The sequence below is a fragment of the Protopterus annectens genome, chromosome 17.part0 (assembly GCF_019279795.1).
Source record: "Protopterus annectens isolate FY-2018-M chromosome 17.part0, PAN1.0, whole genome shotgun sequence".
Taxonomy (NCBI): Eukaryota; Metazoa; Chordata; order Ceratodontiformes; family Protopteridae; genus Protopterus; species Protopterus annectens.
In genome coordinates, this window is record NC_056751.1 from 399997344 (window position 1) to 400015866 (window position 18523).

At 37.5% G+C, this 18523-nt stretch overlaps 1 long non-coding RNA gene across 1 annotated transcript in view; it reads right to left on the bottom strand.

Moving 5' to 3' along the window:
* Nucleotides 1–10928: 10928 nt before the first annotated feature.
* Nucleotides 10929–18523, bottom strand: part of LOC122791814 — a 251138-nt gene continuing 243543 nt past the window's right edge. Inside the window, exon 4 of the long non-coding RNA XR_006363201.1 lies at nt 10929–11167. This is a non-coding gene — a long non-coding RNA (uncharacterized LOC122791814). The remainder of the gene's footprint in view (nt 11168–18523) is intronic.

The following is an 18523-nucleotide window of genomic DNA, read 5'->3' on the forward strand; positions in this document are numbered from 1 at the left end:
TCCACAATTTCCTTTTCTCTTCAGCTTCCATTTTTCTTCCAGTTTTTCCCTATTTCTCTTCCCTCTAGCATAATCCAATCTAAAAATATTTAAGCATGTCTCCCAAATTAACGATATCTCCTATCACCATTATAATCCAACCTTCAGGAATTCTTCTACAGCACTGTAGGCTAAGCCTACAATGACCGACATAAAACTCTAGAATTGCACAACAGTGAGGAAAGTTCAAATTCTTATTTTTAATATTTTAGGTTTTTACATTTTAGGTCTCTTTACTTTGAGTACAGACAAATGAATGGAACCTGTATGTGTGCACACACACACACATTTTATATATTTGAGTGGTTAACCTTGTGTTGAATGGACATTAGATCAACATCGGATTGGTCATCTCCATTTGGTTGACTGAAAGAGATGACTGACATCCATGAGAATGACAGTCCATAGAATAAGGGAATATTCCCTTACCCTAAGGAATGTGCAATCTCAAAGTTCGTACATATAAAAAAAACTTGTTTTTGAATTTGTCTACTCCAAGGTGAATTCTTCAAGCATGTAAACGACCTGTGGACTTTATCATTTTTCAACATGTTGATGATGGCATTATGGATGTTGATCTTATGTCTGTTACATTAAATGGACTAGACAGATTATATACGCACATTAAAAGACAACTGAATAAAACACAAGCAGACTGCTGGAGCTGGTATGTAGATGACTATCCAAATAGTAAAAAAAATGACCAGAAAATCCAAGAATCAAAATGCAGAATACTTTAATGGAAATAACCCCAGTTAAGCACTTTTGTCATATAAAGACGTCATCAGAACCATTGAATAATATAATGCACATGAAACCCAATTAAAAACAATTTCAAAGACACCCCCCATTAAATATTTGCCTATCCAAAAGGTAAGGCAAATACTAAAACACCATTCAAAAAACATCCCAAGTAGTAGGAAGTTGTGCACCATTTAAAACCTACCCCTAACCAATAAAAAAAGTCTACCTTTGTAATATCATGCAATCATGGAGCAAAACGTGATGACCATTAGGAGAATGTATCCAAATCAAGCCCCAAAAAGATCATATCAGTCACTGTCCATAAGTAACAGGCCAATCAGATGTCTAAAACTGAAAAAAACACCAATAGAAATATAAGAAATGAATAGTCCATACAAACACTGTGAAAGTCCATAAAATCATATTATAATTTTGAGGCTCTGTTCTTTAATTCACTAACTATGGATATTGAATCATTATGTCCAGGCTGATTAGTGGCATCCAAATGGATTTGCCAAATCATTTTGTGGTGCAGTAAACAAATGTTCAGTCCACTCTAGAGGCTTTGGCATTAAGTTTTTCAAGTGCACAAAAATTAAACTTGATAATCAAAGTTGCCACAAGACAAGGCATGTCTCGCCAGTGTGTTCTCATTGCCCTTTTTAAAAAAGCTATAGTTATATTGATAGATCCTCTTATTAAAGTGTTGCTCATTTTGCCAGTGTAGAATGAAGGACAAAAGGAGCACCACACCAGATGCACCACTTCAGAGGAACAGTTGTATTTACCAAAAATATATTTGCTAATCAAGTCAAACAACTATCCCTTGTAGTTACAATCAATGATTGCACATTGATGACAGCAACTGCATTTAATGGTCCTATAAAAACCATGTTGATGTAAATTCCATGTTTTCTCCAAAATCTTTTTAATATTCAAATGATTCTTAAATGTGATAGAGAGAGGTTCTTCAAACCATGCCTTTATTAACTCATAAAACTAAGATATGCCAGTTTCTGTTAAGTATACTTCTAATATCAGGCATGTCCAAGATGTAATGCAAGACAAAATGTTGGCAAAATGGGAACTGGAACCCAAATTTAAGGTTGTTGCATTAAGAGCTGATGGAATCAGCATTCCTTTAAATAATAGGCACATATTTTCCATATCTTTCTTGGAGAACTGACATAAACATGTCCTCAATCAAACCAGAGGGATACCCTCATTCTACAAACATATACTTCTAGTTTTTTGTATTCATCCAAACAAACCTGATCATTAGAAGTAAGATGGGAGATATGAATGAACTGGCTTTTAACAATGCCTATTTTCTGGTGGAATGGATGGTTGCTTGAAAAATGGAGGAAAGTATTGCAAAATGTAGGCTTATGGCATATTGATGATTCCACCTGCTCTAACAGACTTTTTCTCACCACAAAATCCAAGAAATTCATAGATTCCAAGTTGATGTAGTGGGTCAATTCAAAAAATTCTGATCCTTGGAGTTGTATTAAGAACTCTGAAAGCTGTCCCTCATTACCATTCCAAATAAAAAAAAACATATCAAGATATTGATAGTAACAGGAGCAATACCCAAAGAAATCCAGCTTAAACACATTATCAACTTCCCACTTCGGTAGCACAGCATTTGCAAAGATGGAGATGTATGCGGCCCCCCATTGCAACACCACATAATTGTTTGTAGTGTTTGCCTTCAAAAGAGAAAGTTGTTGTCAAGAATTATTCCCATAAAATCAGATATAAAAGTGTAATATCACTCATTGGTAAACCCTTGTACCTGGTAATAATCTCATTAAACTAATGGATGACTTCCTCATGTGGGATAGCAGTAAACAGATTTTTAATATCACAGGTAATGAAAACAATTAAGCTTACTTGTAAAAAGCTTGAGATCAAGTAATGTTTGTTCAATATTGGCATGGTCAGTGGGAAGAAAGGTGAACCCTTTCAAAAAAAAAAAAAAAAAAAAAAAAGGCTGCTGTGTTCAGTACCAATGGATATGTTATAAATGTTGAAGTATAAATGTTACAGAAACAGTACCTGGTATAGGCTCATGAAGTTGTGAACTGCCTGAATCACATAAATGTATCATTATTGCGTGTGTTTGTTCCATCTGTCCCACTTCTTCACATGGCAATGATGTTGATAATTGTTTGAATTCATCCCCTATTTGGTGGTGAGTCTTTCTGACCTCCTGAGTGTCAGTTGATCTAAAGAGAGCATCTTATCATCACCATGAATTGTGTTATTTTCATCAAGTGTACCAATGCCACAGCCATGATGCTCTCTTCTGTGGGAAGAACTATGAGGATTTGGATATACAGTTCTGTTATTGTAATTATCTTGAATAATTTTCCTGTCCTTCTTTCATTTAATAGGAATCATTTTAGAGTCCACTTGCCTAAACATGTTGTTGAAGTTGTTCTTATTGACCAGTTTGGAAATGTCATTTTTCAATATAATCATATGACATTGGTTCCCCCTGATAACCAGCCTGGTCAAATCAAGTCTATTTCTGTCAAAGAGCTCAAGAAGCTCTAAATGGAAAAGTGAATTTTCTTCAGCACCCAGTGGAAGTTTCCAAATCCTCAGACCTTTTGGAACATGTTTCCATTTAATGCTCTTGTGTAAAAATTGTCCAGTGGTAATGACTTGTAACTGTATGGAGATTTGTCAAGAGTATTGATCTGTCCATCCAACATTAAAAAAGCACCTTCTGCTGAACAAATATATTCCCTTTCCACAGGATAGTTGAAATTGTCAAGCCACCTATTCACATTGTTCATTTCACTGAACTCACAAAACATTTCAATCAGAGAATGGTATCAGAAATACCAACCAGCGGTTTCTGAAAAACTGGAGTTCTGGAGTGAGATTCCATTGTAGACGACCCTCCATTCAATACAAAACCAGAACTCTCCTGTCAACTGTTGAACAAGCAAAGTAAGATTGCAAACAAGGCCAGAGAGATTCACATCACCAGATAGATGCAAGTACATTCGGTTTTTTTTTTTTTTTTTTTTTTTTTTTTTAGTTTTAGACATCTGATTGGCCAATTTTTGTATGGACAGTGATTGGTTTGATCTTTTAAGGGCTTGATTTGGATACATTCTCCTATTGGTCATCGAGTTTTGCTCCGTGACTGCATGATTTCACAAAGGTAGCCATTTTGTATTGGTCAGGGGTATGTTTTAAATTATGTACAACTTCCTGTTACTTAGGATGTTGTTTGATTGTTTTAATATTTGCCTTACCATTTGGATAGGCGAATATTTTGGGGTATGTCTTTGAAATCATTTTTAATTGGGTTTCATGTGCATTATATTAGTCAATGGTTCTGATGAGGTCTTTGTACAACAAAAGTGCTTAACCATCATTTTATTAAAGTATTCTGAATTTTCAGTCTTGGGTTTTCTGGTCATTTTTTTATTATTTAAAAGACAAATGAGAAAAGGGAAAGTATATTTATTTATTCAGTTTGGTAATGGGCTAGAGCACTGACCCAAATGGATCTCTTTCATTCTCAGCTCTACTATAAATGATAGTAGACAAGCAAATTAACAAGTATTATGAATACAAAGTGCAGATAGCAATGATTCAGTAATAGTAATAACAACATACATGGTGCATAGGACAATAGGAAAGGATCATTAGAGTAAGGAGGAACGAAAAAGAAGAGTTAAATAATGAAGGGATAGAGCACAAAGTGCAAAAGATAGCAAATGTAAGGTATGTGCCCACAGAAATTGACTATATAATATGGAAGAGATGTCACATACTAGTGTTGGGAAATAGTGTGAGAAAGACAAATGTGTCTGAGTGGGGAATTAGGTAATTTGTTCAGAGGGAAAGCACTTGCAAATTCCCTCAAACTTGAGAAGATCTTCAAGCTGAGCATGAAATGATGGGTACAAAATGAGGCTATTTTATTATAGTAGGGAGAGATTCCAAGAGTTTGGAGCCTAGGATAAAGAATGCATATTTAGTGCAATGAAGTCTAGTTCTAGAACAATAAAGAGGTGGACCAGAGTGGTTAAGGCTTCCTAGATTATAACCGAGGGGTTTGTCTGAAGAACTTGGAGGCAGGGGAAGGGCAGGAATGTTCTTTGTGCAGCTTGTAGAGTTGTGATACAAGAACTATGGTATCACCTTGCTAGACGGGTAGCCAACTGGCTTTACTGAGTATGATGCAATGATGCTCATTTCTAGGGGAGAGGGCAATGTAACTGCAGAGTTACTTACAGTTTGGATGGTGCCTTACAGGCAGGTTTACAAGCATTAAAACCAGACAACTCAAACACCTTGCTACTATACATTTCTGTACCCATAATTACAAGCCCCCCTCTTCCTTTCATTAAGCTATTTTTTTTTTATTCTTTTAGATCAATGTATGTGTATGCACCTTGAAGAAGCTATCCAAGGGCTTGCACAATTGCAAGCACGTGCAAGCCTGACTGCCATTTTGTTGTTAGCTTTTGAGATGTAACCATGTATGTATGTATGCATGATCTGTCTGTTAAATAGTTTGTGTTTTATGATGCTGCTAAATAGTTTGTGTTTTATGATGCTGCTATCCATCCTGGTGTGTTTCTATGTATTAAAACATCTAAACGAAACACCCTGCCTACTTGTAATCTATGTCAGAGAGGGACAAGCAACATGGTGTCAGAAGTGGTATTTCTAAAGGGACATGCTGTCAGAAGAGGCATGTCTAAAGGACATGGTGTTAGAGGTGGCATGGCTAAAATGACTTAAGGCACTTGCTTGGAACTAGTGGAATGCACAAGAGTGAAATCATCCCTACACTGTGCCTACTTCTCAAAACAGGTCAGAAACAAATTTCAGATATTAAAACTTGCTCAGCACAGTTTCTTATTTGCAAAATATGAAACGAGGCATACAGAATGTTCTGAATGATTTTTGCATAAACCGATAGGTCTGATATTGATAAAAATACTCCAATTACTATTTAAAATATTTGAAATAAAGTCCAAATTGCATAAAATGAATAAAATAAAGGGAAATGACCACATTTTTCAATACATGCCTAGTGAATCCGTATTTTTCATATTAATCAAAAATGTCTGTGTTAACAGAAGTGCGTAAAGTGTTTGCATGTTTGTGCAGTATTACAGTAAACTTATTATGCAGAATACAGCCATTACAGAGCATATTTTGCAGAGTACAGTATTTCAGAGAGTTTATTGTGCATTTGAATGTTGTGGCAAGCTCACAGAACAGTTTGTTCTTACATAATTACAAGGGCCATATTTTTCACTGTGGTTATGTACATAGTTTGTGGGCATGGCAGACAGATTTCGAAAACCCAGCGCACTTGTGTTTGACAGTAATATTGCTGAGAACTGGAGAGTGTTTGAGTAAGAGTGCAACATTTTTATGCAGGCTGCATTTTCTGATAAAGATGACCATACAAAGGCATTTATTCTACTTAATTTAGCTGGGTTAGACGTCACTGAAAGGGAACATTCCTTTGTTATTGCACAGGAGAGGGGGAAACCATCATATTGTTGTACAGGCTGAGTCAAAGGAGGACCTTGAGTGCTTAAAACAAATTTAGAGAAATATGAAACTCCCTGACAAATGCTACAATGGAAAGGCACTTATTTTATACAAGGGATCAAAAGCCGGGTTAAACTTTTGCAGCATATATAACTGACCTGAGGAACAAAGCTAAAACATGCAGATTTGGTGATTTAAAGGATGAGCTGATGAAGGACAGACTTGTGTGTGGTATTAAAGATGATGCTGTTAGAAAGATTTTAATTTGTGATAGTGATTTAACTTTGAATAATGCCATTGAGATTTGTCAGATATACGAGTTCAAAGGAAAGCACACAAATATGCTTACAAATAAGAACAGCTATAGAAGGCACACTGACAAAGATCGTGTTGATAGTATGCAGCATGTAGTTAAAAGAAATGGGCACAAGGACATGGCAGCAACTGTAAATCCCTGCAGCACTCACTGGTAAACCCCAGAACTTTCCAGCAAATTCCAGAGTTCGCACAGTCTCAGTGAAGCATAAGAGTGAGTCAGCAAACTCAAAGCATGGGCCCCAACCTACTTTTATTGCCAACTGTCGTAATTGTGGTGGAAGTGAAGTCATGACTCTAAAAGGGAAAAATGTTTAGCTTTTGGTCAGCAATGCCACCAATGCAATAAATGTAATCCTTTCAAAAGGTTTTGCAAATCAAAAGGCCCACATTCTTTCATTAAAAGGGAACATTATAAGAAATGAGTTGCTCAGTTAGAGAGCTGCAACCCTACTCTTTATGTCGATGGTGTGTCAGTGCTTCATGAAACAGTCATTGCAGTAGATTTAAGGGCAAAGAATGAAGTATTTTGTACAGTTCAGATAAATGGAAAACCCATAGAGCTCAAAGTTGACACAGGTTCCAAGTGCAATGTTATGTCAGCAGAAACATTTGCTAGAGTATGTGCTGGTGAAAATCTTGATTTGGCAAAGAGTGCGAAGCTTGTTGCGTATAGAGGTGAAGAAATTCAAACTGAAGGCTCAGTAGTGCTTTCAGGTTACTCTGTTGGGAGAAGCTACAACTTGTTATTTTATGTGGTCAAGAGGCATGTCCAGTCATTATTAGGGCTCAGAGATGGTTTGAAAATGGGACTGCTTTCATTTAACAAGGAAGTCCACCAAGTTAGCTTGAAAGACCATTACTGTAATTTCACCCAGTACACTTTTTCTACCAATGCTAATCTTTTTGAAGACAAAATTAGGCAAACCTCCAGTTGTGTACTCCATGAAGTTAGACCTAGAGGTCAGTCCAATTATCAGGCCAGCACAAGTTTCAATAGCCGTGCAGGACAGAGTCAAAACAGAGTTAGATAAAACAGTGCAACAAGGTGTGATTTTTGTCCATTTACAACTCCAACTGAATGGGCATCTTCCATGGTGGTAGCTCATAAGAAAAGCTCAGATGACATCATATGTATTGATCCATGAGATTTGAACAAAGTGCTCAAAAGACGTCATAATCCAATGCGCACAGTTGAAGACACAACCTTGATGCCAAATGCCACTGTTTTTTTCTGTCTGTTCATTTTGGCAGATTCAGCTCGACAAGAAATCCTTATTACTCACTACATTCAGTACTCAGTTTGGAAGGTACAGATTTTTGAAAATGCCATTTGGGATAAATTCTGCAAGAGAAGTCTTTCAACATTCAATGGAGCAAATTTTTTCTGGGTATCCTTGTGCTATTATAGTAGACGACATACTAGTAGGAAGTCATGGTGAAGCAGAACATGACAGAAACCTCAGACAAGTTCTAGAAAGGGCACATCAAGTGAATCTTAAGCTCAATCCACAGAAATGCAAATTCAGGCTAAAAGCCTTAACTTATGTTGGTCATTTATTTACCAGTACAGGCCTATGACCAGACTCTTCAAAGCAAACAGCCATTCTCAAGATGCCCAGACAATGTTCATGCCCTGCAATGTTTTCTTGGAATGGTTAACTACCTAGGGAAGTTCATTCCAGACTTGAGCCAACTTTTAGCACCGTTTAGAGAACTGACACGTAAAGATGTATCATGGTCTTGGTTAGAGCAACACCAAACAGCATCTGAAGTCCTGAAACAGAGAATTACTAGTCCACCAACTCTCAGATACTATGATGTTCACAGTTGCACTTTCCTATGAAGCTTCGAAATTTGGTTTTGGTGCAGTTATTCTACAAGAGGGTCAGCCTGTTGCCTGTGTGTCAAGAACTCTTACCCAAAATGAGATGCAGCATGCCTAGATAAAGAGTTTTTGGCAATTGTGTTTGCATGTTCAAAGTTCCATGATTATATTTATGGTAGACCTATCCAGATCAAAACAGCCTAACTCCTCCTAGTAACTATCTTGAGAAAGCCTGTACATTCAGCCCCAGCCAGACTGTAATGCATGATGCTGAGATTGCAAAACTATAATTTCAATCTTGTCTACAAGAAAGGAAAACTTCTTTATCTTGCTGATACCTTATCCAGATCACCCAGAAATATCACAGAACAGCATGAGAATGAGAACCTTGATTTTAAAGTCATGGAAGTGAGAAACTTTTCTTCCACGTGTCTTGATGAGTTGAGAGATCACACAGCTACACATCCAGTTTTACAAAGGCTCAACCACTTAATCAAGGATGGCCATCAAAGCAATCTAGTTTACCTAAAGAAGTGCAAACTTGTTTTCCATACAGAGATGAGATTTTGTCTAACAAAGGTATCATTATGAAAGGTCCGAAAGTAATTGTTCCAAAGTCCTTGCAACAAGAGTACATTACTATCCTGCATCGTGGTCACCCAGGTACTAACTCTAATAAAAGAAGGGCGAGAGAACTAGGATTGGCTTTCAATGTCACAAGACATTTAGAGAGCACTTTCATCTTGTTCCATGTATAATAGTACTAAGCCACATCAACAGAAAGAACTACTTCAGCTAAACCAGATTCCATAACTACCTTGATCGACAGTAGACAGTGATATTTTCAAGTAGAATGGTCACCATTATTTGGTGTTAGTAGACTCCTACTCCAATTGGTTTGAGATTGACTTACTAACCTACCATTCAGTTCTGTCATTACTAAGATGAATCATTGTACTGTACATGGTAGTTCATACAAAGTTATTTCTGACAATGGCACACAGTTTATAAGCCAACAGTTCAAAAGATTTGCTGAAGAATGGGACTTTACTCATGTCACGAGTAGCCCTGAGTACCTGCAGCCAAATGGTTTGCCAGTTCAAAGTGTAAAACAATTATTAGAGAAGTCAAAATGAGATAATAGTGTTTTCTTGAATCTCAGAAATGTTCCTCATGATAAATTTCTTGGTTTACCTGCTCAAAGACTTCTGTAAAGACAAACCATAGCCGCATTACCAATCAGTAGTCAATTGTTTGTTCCATGTGTCAAGAACAACAGGTCAGTGAAAGCCAATCTGTTGAAGAAGCATTTAACCCAGAAGTCCTACTAAGATAAGACCAGCAAACCACTCAATCCATTACAAAAAGGAGAAGTGGTGAGGATGCGAATGTCCAAAGGTTATGATTGGATTGGTGTCATGAATATTTGCCCAAAGCAGAGATCATACATTGTGGAATCACAAAGAGCAGACTTTAGGCAGAATCAGAAGTATTTGAGAATAGTGTCCGACCCCATACCACAGCACATAGCCTATGAGAATGACTATCTCAGAGTGAGTTGTCCGGTGTTCCAATTTCAGAGGAAGTTCTAGAGTACATTCGCATTCTTGTGATGAATCCAGAAGTTCCTGATATGAGTTGTTCACTGAAGACTGTCCCTGTTGCTAAATTTAGTCCAGAAGGTTACGTTATGACATATGGACACATAACAGTGTAACAGATACAAGGCAACTTGGACATGAACATTGTGTTTTGTTTCTAATGTCTATAGTGATGCATGTCTACATTGTTTTTGCAATGGGCAATCATTTTAAGAGGGAGGATGCAGATCAATGTGTGTGTATATACCTTTAAGAAGCTATCCAAGGGCTTGCCCAAGTGTATAAATACTGAGCACATGCAAGCCCGACTGCCATTTTGTAGTTGGCTGTTGAGATGTAAGCATGTATGTATACAAGGTCTGTTAACTAGTTCGTTTGCATCTTATGATGCTTTAATACATAGAAACACAGGATGGATAACAGCATCTAAATAAAGTACCCTGCCTGCTTGTCATCTATGTTAGAGAGGTATGAGCGACAATTCTGAGCTAAACAATCTAATGTTCATTTCTACTCTAGTTAAATGATCATTATTATGCTTGGAGGAGTACTTAAAACCTTCCCAAATTCCAATTCACATGCCTTTTCATATACAATACACTCTACTAAGAGCTGAAAACACAAGCTTTCTTTAAAAAGACAGATGTGCCAACATTAATCTAGACCATATTTAAAAGTGTAATTTGTCTTGCAAGGCTTTTAAAACCCACAATAATGTGAATAGAAGCTCAAAACAAAAATCAAACTTCCTTTTAAAATACCATCTCCATACCAAATAAAACAAGGGAAAACAAATTAAAAAAACAAAATAAAATCAATCCCAGCATAAGCAACATTAAGTTGTTTAATCACTTGCCTGTTGTTGTCATAATCGGAGTTCCTTTTGTCCAACCAAACTGTTAAATTCTCAAAGATATTACACAACTCTAATGTTGAATCATCATACTGCCTGGTGCAATAATCCCACTGGTGTTGTTCCATCATTGATAATCCTTATTGTGAAATATCCTGAAACTTGTGTGGTTCTGGAAACTTCTCAGAGTACCATAGTGAGGTCTACACTCTGATTCCTTGGAAAATGGATAGGATGATGACAGAGCTAAAAAAGAGAGAGAAAAAATGTTGATCAGATGACGAATCTGACTGAGATGTGGAATGACAACAAAATCAATTCTTCATTCTAGAGCTGAAGTTGAAGAAACATTTTTATAGATTTTGTTTTTAGTATTAAGGTCATATTTGCAATTGAATACACATGCATATGAAATATTTAACATCTAACATCATACCAGCTGTTTTATAAACGTTAGATGATTTGTCAATGAAGGGCACTAGACAGCCCAGCCAAGATGACTGCCTAAGACCAAAGCTCTGGAGAGAGCCTGCAGAAATATGAATAAAATAGTATTCCCAAGGAGAAAATGAAACCCAGAAGAAAGTATGAATGAAGAACAAAAAGGACTATATGTCTGTCTTTAAATCTGCAAATAAGGAGAAGCAACTGTGCATTTTGTTTGAAAAGGTAAATTGCACTAGGCCAAGATGCTAGTTCCTTGAAACACACAATACAACAGCAAGAAACAGAAGTGGGAAGACTACAAAAGAAGTTGCAAACTCTGCAGAAGATGCAGTAGCAATTAAAGCTGAGGTGCAGAAGCAGGCTCACATAATACAGGAACATATAAAAGACAGGCTAAAAAGATGGATGATCTTGAAAACCACTCAAAGGAATAACATCAGGATAATTGGAATACAAGAGAGTGAGCGAGCAACAGAAAGTTGAAACAATTTGTAATGCAGCTTTTATACAACATATCTGCAATACCAAGAAATCAAGAAACAATAATAGAAAAGTTGGATGGCAGCAGCACTAAGCAGATCCAAGCATGTTTGGCAGGTTTCCATTCCCTTGTATAAAAAATAAAATAAGGCAAGAAAAAATACTTGGAGTTATCCCATTTGCAGGGATATTCAAAAAGCAGGTCAGTGATTGCAAAGAAACATTTTATAAGAGAAGCAAAGTTATGCTGAAGGTATTAAATGAACTAAGAATGGATAGGACAGGTGCATAGCTGAAATAAATATGTAAAAACTCCAAGTTATAAGCACGCCGAGTGTAAAAATCACAAATTTATTAAATCCACAAAGCTTTCAGGGGCAATCCTTCTTCAGTTTGTATATACAATAGAAAAATACATACCACTTATATAGTTACTTAACTCATTCCTTCCAGTAGAGCTCTTTTGAGTGTGTACCTTTAACTCCCAGTGGATGTGGATTCAGCCTTTAAAAAATGACTTTATCACCTTACAGTTTTAACAAAGACTTATTGACAGAGGTCATATATCAACGCAGTTGTGTTTGCATTCATATATGCTTCAAGATAAAATATTCTGATACCTTGTATGTAGCATGGTTTTGGAATTATTAATGCAAATATGAACAGGCAATATTTGACACCTAGAGGAGCAGTAGGAGGTAACTGCAGAAACGCCTGTAGACATCACTCAGCTGTAATACCATGTGACACACAACAGAAAAATCCATACCACTTATATAGTTAGTTAATACCATGTGACACAGCCAATCAATTCCCAGCTAATTAAAACTTCAATAAAAGTTGAAACTTCAGAATAAGCACATACAAAAATGCTAAAAAGTGTTCATACTTACAGCATAAAACTAATGCACTTATTTACTTATTTCATTCTGTTTTATTTTATTATTTTTATTTTACATTTAAAACCATTTTATTTTATTATTTTTATTTTACATTTAAAACCATCTGTCGCTTCTTCGAAATAAGTTTAATACTAACTGCTGTATTAAGTCCTGGTGTATGCTTTGCATCTAACCTTAAAATCCATTCATACTCGCATACTTCAAGTGTATTAAGTCACCACCATTCTTGTTCTTAGATTTAAGGTCAATTACCGTATAAAAAAATTTACGATCACTTCCTTTCTCCATCACATTTAGCAAGTGCATTACTGGAAACCTCTCTGCATCTCAGACTTATACTCTATTATCTAATCTTTAAGTTTCCTTGTACTTTTCCCTATATAAAATGCAGGGCATTTAACACAATTATTCATATACACTATATTAGCAGTATTACATGTAGCAAAACACAAACATTTTCTCTTAGTCATTGGGTGCAAAGTCATTGTCGTAATATCAACACATTTACAATTATAGCATGGGAGAATGCCTATTCTGCTTATTCCTTGTGAGTCAATATTGGCCATATCTTTATAAAATAGCCGTTGTTTTAAGCTGAAGCACTTCTTGTATGCAAAACTTGGCTTCACTCCTACTATATGTGGTAACATATTTTAAAATCATTGCATTTATTATTGACCCTACTCCTATCCATCCTTGTATTATGCTCGGATCAGTGCCATCTGTTTGGTTTTAAAGTTAACGGAAGTGATCACAATGAAGCAGAGAGATACACCAAGAGACAGAACACTGAAGAGGGCAAGAAGAGATGGCACAGCAGAGGTCCTCAGACTCGCAGTCGAACAATGAGTGATGTGAAATAAATGGATTTCCTGTTATTAAATTTAACTAGTATAACATTGACTGAATGTGACATCAGTTTGCTTAGTAAGGGTTTACAATGTATTCCTTCAGGAAGCGATAATGTTGTTAATCCTCTTACGGACATAAAAACTTTCACTAGGAATCTCAGTTTGAAGTTGATTTTTAAGGACTCTGTGTGCAATGATTCAGGTATGTAGAAAGTCCAGCTTATTTGTCCTAGTAAATGTCCTATTGTCACTGCATTTTATGATCTATGTGAAGATGAAATAAGGGAATATTATAATAAAAGGGATAAGAACAAGTTCTATAACTTCACCTCTATGGAATACGAAGCACTTAAGAAGCTAGAGTAAAATAAGATTATAATAAAACAGGCCGACAAAGAAGGGTCAGTGGTTACATTGAACAAAGCAGACTATGATATTGAGTTCTTGAATGACATTAATGCATTTAATAAGATCAGTAGCACTGAGGTATCCAAGTTTATAAGTTGAGTCGATAGGATTCCACAAACTCAAACTCTCTACTACCTAACTCACATACATTTCATCCTGTAGCTGTTGTACCTTCCCTACCCCTCTGTTTGTTGTCCTGCACAGCAATTTGCACGGGTTTCTTTGCTGCGTGACTCTCCACCCCCACCTGGGATTAACTGCATAAAGCAATTTCTACCTTCTCCACTGAAGCTGGCTATTTTATCCAAGTAAAACCTCTGGGAAGCAAGAACCTGACTCCCTCCAGCTTTTCTATTGTAATAGTTTGCACGGGTTTCTGTCCTGCATGACCCCCCCCACCCCAACCTGAGATTAACTGCATAAAGCAATTTCTACCTTCTCCACTGAAGCTGGCTATCTTAACTAAGTAAAACCTCTGGGAAGCAAGAACCTGACTCCCTCCAGCTTTTCTATTGTAATAGGTGAATTACAGTTTAGTTTTTGTAAACTGTTGAGGCTTAAAGGTGTATGCACAACAGTGAAGGGATCCAGCCAATTGCCACTAGATTAGGTTATAATTTCTTGAATCAGCCTTACACTCACACAGTGTTCCAGTCCCAAGCATTTACTTTTTAATTTGGCAAAGTTTTGTTTCTAGGCTGTCCCCACAGTAAGTTGACTCCCTCCATTCTGACTACATTTGCTAGTTTACCCCTAAGATCCTATTAAAATTAGCCTGAAAATTGGTGTAAAAATAAACAATAAAACAAATTAAAGTACAGCCAAAAACATTGCTTACATACAATCATACAAACTAAAATCCCAAGGTAACTCTCGGAGTCAGTGTTAGCCCCACTATGCTCGGGCTCACTCTGCTCCCCTCCCTGCCCCCAAATTCCACCTGCCCCCTCTAGTGCTAAATTAAAACCAGACTTTGCCACTAGCATGCCACTCCCCTCCTGCAAAGTACCAATCAGCACCTCACACATTATTGAGCAACCCTCCCCCTTAACCCATTTCCTTCTCTTCCATTCTTCCACACCCTGCTAGCACAGTCAGCCATCAAATTTGGCCTGTCCCCCTAACAAAATGCAAACAAGCAGAAAAATGTTAATTACCCTAATGCCTATACTGTTTCTATTTTACCATCTCACTGCCTACAAATAAACATTTGACAGTGGTATTCACTACCCAAATGGTCAGACACCTATGACTTCACGCAACACCAAACACTTTACCATCCCCAGTACACCGAATATACCACCCTCTATAAAATACCACCCCTGTACAGCCACAAAACATAATCCTTAAGACAAAGACTAAATAAAACTTATAAACAAACTCCTAAAGCACAGAATATCCTGTCACTATAACCTTATAACACATGGAGACATTCATCCCAACCCTGGCCCACCCACACCCAATAACCTCCGCTCCCCTACCACAACCCCCACAGTCAAGCTACCCATATATACTCCCACTAGTTCCCTCCTAGGATTTCACCTAAATATTATAAGTATTAACAATAAGATTCCCAACCTACATGCCCTCCTAGCAACCCACTCCCTGGACATTGTGTCTTACGGAAACCTGGCTAAAACCCAGTACTACTGACAATGAGATACTACCTCCAGGATACAATATTCGCCAGATAGACCATGCTACAAAGAAAGGAGGTGGGATAGCAGTCATTTACAAAAATACTGTAGCCATTAATAGAGACACCATTCAACCTCCCCAATTCAATAACGAGGAACTCCTCATAACCAAGCTACAGATTAACCAAAACAAGCACTTGAACATCATCTGTGCATACATTCTGCCAGGCAACAACCTAAATACCCTAGAAGATAATCTTTACTGGTTATCCACTACCTATCCCCAAGAAACCATAATTCTTGGCGACTTTATCACCGACTGGCACCCCTGCTCCTCTGACCCCCCACCCCCACCCATATAAACCTATCTGGGTTTAAACAGACCATAACCTCTCCCACTAAGATAAACAAACCAACCAACAGGGAAAATATCCTTGACTGGATCCTAGTTAATAACCAACCCCAACTGTACACAGCTGGTACTCTCCCGGATGACATCAGCGACCATTGTCTAACCTATATCATAAAACATAAGGCAGGAAACCCTCACCAGCCCAAATATAAAACAGTCAGAAACAGGACAAACTTTGATGCTGCTATATTCCAAAATGAATTAAAAGCAGTTGACTGGTCAAAACTAAAAAATCTAACATTAGAAGAGGCCATAGATCACTTTAACACTAAATTCGTAAGTATCCTTGATTCCCATGCTCCAGCACGTACAATAAAAACTATATCAAATACAGCACCATGGCTCACAAAAGATACCAAAGCTAAAATCAAAACTAGAAACAGAGCCTAAGCCAGCTGGAGAACAACTAAAGCCCCGCTTGACCAAATAAAATATCGTCTACTCAGGAATGATATAAAAAAATCTATTTTACTGGATAAAAAAGCTTCTACCAAAATTTCCTACAAAAACACCATAACAACCCTCAAAAGTTCTGGACAGGCTTAAATCAACTACTTTGTCCAGGTCATTCCACCACCTCAACCCCGGCTAACTACACCCATAGTTCCCCAAAGACCATAGCTAGCACCTTTAATAACTTTTTCACTGAAACAATCCAATCCCTAGCAAATCAACTAACCCCCTCTAACTTAAACCACACGCCTAATTTACCCAATAATCACCCCAAATTTAGCTTCCAACCAATATCCACTAGTTTTAACAAAAGACTTCTAAAAAAAACTAAAACCTACCACCCTCGCTGCTGACCTCCTCCCTGCAGAGTACCTACAAATAGCTGCAGATGCCATTGCATATCCCATATCTATCCTCATCAACAGTACCTTATCCAAAAATGCTATCCCCTCCTTCTGGAAAATATCTCACATAATCCCACTCCATAAAGGTGGTAGCTCCTCAGACATATCCAGCTATAGACCCATTGCCATTCTTTCCCCACTAGACAAAATAATGGAGAAATGTGCGCACAAGCAACTAATGCAATACCTTAAACAGAATAACTTACTATCCAACTCCCAGCATGGTTTCAGGCCATACCAGAGCATCACCTCAGCCCTCCTTTCCTTTACTACTGCCATAAACCAAAACAGGAATGACAATAGGCTAACCTCTGCCCTCTTTCTTGACCTATAAAAAGCCTTTGACATGGTCAACCATGAACTTCTCATTCTTTCACTAAAATCTATTTCCCTCAACAAGCCTGCTATCCAGTGGTTTCAATCCTACCTGACTGGTAGACAACAGGCAGTACTATGGCAGGACAAACTCTCCAGCCAGCTACCTCTCACACTTGGTGTCCCTCAAGGGTCCATACTAGGTCCACTATATTCTCTATTTTTAGCAACAACCTTCACACTGCTATCCCTAAAGCTACTTGCATTCAATATGCAGATGATTCCACTTTGATCTGCTTAGCCACCTCCCCATCTGAACTGCAAACCTTAACCCAAAATACATTTAACACTATCAAGTACTGGCTCATCAACCAATGCCTACTTCTGAACCCCATTAAAACTAAACTTCTACTCTTCTCCCCCACTAGTAGATCTACCACACTTTTATTCTCTGTCACATCTAACAATGGTACCACTATTTCCCCAGATCATCACACCAAACTGCTATGGGGTTATCATAGACAATCTCAAATTTGACCTACAGGTCAACACAACCATACAGACCATCAATAAGAAGCTTGGATCACTGTATAGAAACAAGACATTTTTAACCCCACAGGCTAGGACTGCAGTCACCCGAACACACCTACTCTCTACTCTTTTATATGCCTTGCCTGTACTCTCAAACCTCAACAAATCCGAACTAGGTAAGCTGTCCCATAGCTACAATTGTATTGCCAGATTCGCCACTGGCTCCACCTACACCAGAACCTTAAACAACTAGAGTGGCTAGAACTGCCCAGCTTAATTCAATTCAATCAACTCTTAATAGCGCACAAAATTTTGTACCACCCTGAGGATACCCCCTCACTTAAAAATATTATTAAGCCATATAGCAACCTGAGATCCCTATGGTCAGCCAATAAACTACTGGTCCAAACCCACAAAGCTAATAACTCTGCTGGTAAATCCCTGCTTGCCAACTTTGTTGGCAAAACCTGGAATTCGTTGCCAAACTATATAACCCTACAATCCTCCAAAAGTCTCTTAAAAAAAACCTCAAACAGTATCTCAAAGTGAATTGGCTATGCCCATGTACCAACCCTGATTAAGTTATAAACTGAAAGCATATTCTGTAATTATCATAACTTGTAACTATGTCACCAAGCTCTGCTTCCAATCTGATGTCTCTTACTTTTAATTGTGTCTGCCCATGAGAATAGGGAACACTACTAAGCCATTGTATATAATCACATTTTTTATAATTGTTTGCTAACTTCTGTGTAATCTATG